The sequence below is a fragment of the Lycium ferocissimum genome, unplaced genomic scaffold (assembly GCF_029784015.1).
Source record: "Lycium ferocissimum isolate CSIRO_LF1 unplaced genomic scaffold, AGI_CSIRO_Lferr_CH_V1 ctg789, whole genome shotgun sequence".
Taxonomy (NCBI): domain Eukaryota; kingdom Viridiplantae; phylum Streptophyta; class Magnoliopsida; order Solanales; family Solanaceae; genus Lycium; species Lycium ferocissimum.
Window position 1 is genome coordinate 144,329 of NW_026726994.1, and position 4,417 is coordinate 148,745.

Consider the following 4,417-nt stretch of genomic DNA (forward strand, 5'->3'; position numbering starts at 1 on the left):
AAATGATCTTCTTCGGAGCGGGACTAGGAGTTCCCCTTCACTCGAGCCTAGGTCCGGCATGGCTAAGGTGATTGTCTTAGCGTGACTGGCCAGGATCGCGTGATAAGGAGAAATCCAAGACATACCCAATATAACATCAAAGTCCACCATGTCGAGAATCATCAAATCTACCCAAGTGTCCCATAAAGGTAACTAAACATGACCGTAGACTTGATTAACAATCACAGAATCTCTGACCGGAGTATACACATGAACAGGTATATCTATGCTATCACAAGGAAAATCTCAACCAAAGGTATGAAATGAAGATACATATGAATAGGTGGATCCAGGATCAAATAACACAAATGCTGCTCTATGACGGACAGAAATGGTACCCGAAATCACAGCATCGGAGGCCTCTACCTCAGGCCTACCAGGAAATGAGTAAAAATGGGCTCCACCATGCCCCCCTGAGATCTCCCTCTCACACTCTAAGAACCACCTCTGGCTGGGAACCACATCTAGAACCATGGGAAGCACCGCGGCTTGACTGAGCGCCGCCCCTCTGAGAAGCCCCACCTCAACCACCAGATGATGTCGGAGTCCTCGGTGGCTGATAATCTCACCTGGGTGGGGGACATCTCCTAGCGACATGCCTAACCTCTCCACAAAAAAAAAAGGTAATAGGAGATGAATGCTGATACACAGAAGATGAAGACCCGGATGAAACAGCCCTGTCCATTGGTCTGGAGAATAAACTCTCAGGAGCTCTCTGCCTGGGTAGCTCACTAGGGGAAGCCTGTAATGCTGAATGCAGAGGACGACCCGAATATGGCTGATGCGGCCTCAAAAATTATCCCGCGCCCCTCGAACTAGGACCACCATAACTCCCAGTCTGACGTGGTCTCTTGTCACCACCACCAAAAGCACAGGCCTTAGCGCCCTCATCCATAGAAGCATGCTCGATAATAGACTGGAAGGAAGCCCCCATGGACTCCATCTGAAGACAAAAAATATGTAGAGAGCCCACTAGTCCCCCAACAAAACACCTGATCCTATCGGCTTTAGTAGGGATCAAAGAAGTAGAATAGTTGGCCAAATATAGAAAGCGGGTCACGTAGGACTCCAAAGACATGCCCCTCTGCTCAAGATGTAAAAGCTCCTCCCTACGCACCTCTCGCAAAGACCGTGTAACAAACTGTTTGGTTGTTATAGTGTTTTAACCCATTTAACCTTGTTGAACCTTCCCCTGAGTCCTGTTAGTGTAATCTATGACTTAGTGAAGTCACTGTATTGGTTCCCGCAAGGTTCGAGTGTAAATTGAGTCATTGATGGAGGAGCTAGTTAAGTTAACGAGTTAGAGTAGACCACGGTCAATACCAGGTTAAGATGACCCCGTATAAATGTTTTAAAAGTTCTAATAAGTTAGTATGATGATTTTGAACTTGTCCATAAGTTTTGGTGAGGTTCCGAAGAGTTTCAGATGGGTTTGAGTTTTATCGCGCTCGTATTCGATGTTTTCGCCGTAGGTATGTGGATTGAAAGGGGTCCAATTTGATCAAACGACCTTTGTTTTGTGTGAGGTTTGAACTATTAGATCTGTATCATAATTAAAAAGCTATAGCAAAAAGAATCGTCGCGTTTCGCTGCAGTGACCCACTGACGGCCGCAGTGACCAAAGGGGTGCAGAAAGCCCTACTTTTATACCTCAACTCCGAACCATTACCCACAAGACCCCAAAGTCAGTTTTTAAGAGAGAAAGAGGAAAACTTCATTTCATTCATTGGTGAAAGCATTTTGGAGGGTAAGTCCCCACCTTTATTTGTTCATTTTCCTTTCTTCTTCAAGTTCCATGCTTATTTTAAGTTCCATCAATGGTGGGTGAAAATCCTAGAACCCTAGAATTAGTAAAACCTTAAATAATTGGTGGGTTGTTGATTTTGTTGTTGATTAATCATCTAAGAGTATAGATTATCACTTTCTAGGAAGGAAATTTGATTTCTTATGGTTGAAATTGCATGTTGAGACTTAGGGTTCTAATAAAAATGGAAATTTTGTTCTAAAATCTGTTTGAAAGGGAAAATTGATTAGAAACCCATGAATTGAAGGTTAATAATTGCAGAGATAGAAATTATGATAAATTCACCATTAAAGGATGGTTTCATCCATTGAAAAGGGTAGAAGTAAGTGGGTCTTTTCCCCCACATTGTTGTTCTTGTTTAAATACATGGTTTGTTGCTTACTTGGTATCATATTGTTAGACTTTGACCATTATGAGGTGCTTCGGAGATAGAAGACTCGTGTGGGGTAGTTCATGGCTCCTGTTTTGCATTCGAGGTAGGTTATGGCTTACTTTAGTTAGACTTTGATTAGCGAAACATATGTATTGTGTAGAATCGAGGGGAGAAAGCATGATTAGGTCTTCAGACATGGTGTTTTTGTTGGATATTAGCTTGGTTGGTATGACTTCTAATTTTGTGGGCTCGTCGCTATTACTTTATGTACTGAAATATGAGGTGTAGTTGTATTCATACTGTGGCGATTCGGGGTGGATTTCTATTAGGTTGATTGTTGTTGATGGTGGCTCGTTTCCCTGTTATTGTGATTAGACTTATAACCTAAATTGTCATATTGTACTCAATTCTCTCTTATTGTGACACATATCATCGGAGAAAGGAAGGATACTGAGTTTAGACCTGAATCATGATTTATATATTTATGATAGCACGTAGATGAACACTTGATGTATGATTTACTGTTGATAATAATATATAGAAAAATGGAGCATCTTGATGATACAAGACTTAGTTGTGAGGCGTACATTGCTATATGTGGAAGTAAAGAGGGACACAGACTCTTATGTTGGGTGAGACGGTTTGTATGATCCATTTCATGGTTGAGTTGATCTAAGTCTTGATATGACTTGTGACTTTGTGACTTGTACCTTCGTCGTTAGTTTATTGGCATTGATTTACTATGTTTACACTCATTTATGCATTCATACACACATACATGATGGAAATGGTTTGGTAACGATTCATGAAAGACATGTTTCATGAAGCCTTGTGTTTGACATTGATATTGCTGTTGTTCATAGTCTATACATACTAATGAACTGGAATACGTTGAGACGTACATTGTGATGTGAAATTAGTGAAGAAGTTAATATAATCTTCTTATTGAACTTGTGATACTATTTGATGCATAGTACTTGATAAATTGATCATTGAGAGTGATGTGACAGTGTTACTATACAAATGAAAAGGCCCATTTGACAGGGGGTGACGATGTGGCCTTGAGTTGTGAGCTCGTGGTCCAAGGTTCATTCCGAAAACAAGTGGTACATGATGTGGATCCGCGTCTGAGATTCTTTCCGGAGCGGAGCATTTATGGCTCAAATCCGATACGCATTCGAAACGAGTGGTACATGGACACCATGGGTCCCCTGTAGGTCATGACTACTGAGCAATGACATCCGTTAGCATGTGTGTACAGTGTGTATTTGGCCAGTGCATTGCATGCACTTCATCATATTTTGCATTACACATCATTACATTTTGTTCTTCATTATTATATGCTCGTTTTAGTTCTGATTTTGGTATGGTTTGTTGAATGGCTATTATGATATAGATATGATCATTGACTGAGTGAAATTGTGGGTTAGTGATTCTACCTAGGTTCGGAACTTGGACTTGTGATTATCAGGTGAGATTATTGAGACTTGACAGACTTGGGGTTTAGAAGCTCCATCTTAGGCGTGAATCTGTTATGGGATATTCTGTGACTTGGATTTTAGTATTAAGTGCCTATCTGTTTATCTTGTTGAATTTATACTTATATACGTGAACTAATCTTAGTCGGCCTATGATGCTTACTGGTATATAGTGTTTGTACTTTTACTACCTTGCTGCACCCCTTTTGAGTGCAGATTGTGTTTCAGAGATTTCATCCAGACTACATCTCTAGCTTGAAGCTAGTTTGCTCGATCAGATCTGAGGGTGAGCTTCTATCCATCCATGCTACCTGAAGATCTCTCTTTTCAGATGTCTACTTTCATTCCAGACATTATTTGTTATTATATTTGAGATATACTTCATTCTTTAGATATTGTTAGTTAGAGTCCTTGTACGATGACTTTTAGATTTTCGGGGTGTAATAGTTAAGACTTCCACACTTATATTAATTATTATTTATGACTTGGTCAGACTATCTATTCATTTACTTGTTCATTGATTGTTTAAGTATAAATGATTAAAGAAGTTAAAAGTGGCTAATAACTAATGGGTTAACTGGTAAGGGTTCTCCTACTAGTGATAATAAGGTAGGTGCCCGCACGATCGGTAATTAGGGTCGTGACAGTTGGTATCAGAGCCTAGGTTCGTGAAACTCGTTTAGTTCTGATTTTGCTAAGGTTTGTTGAATGGCTTTGGGATAT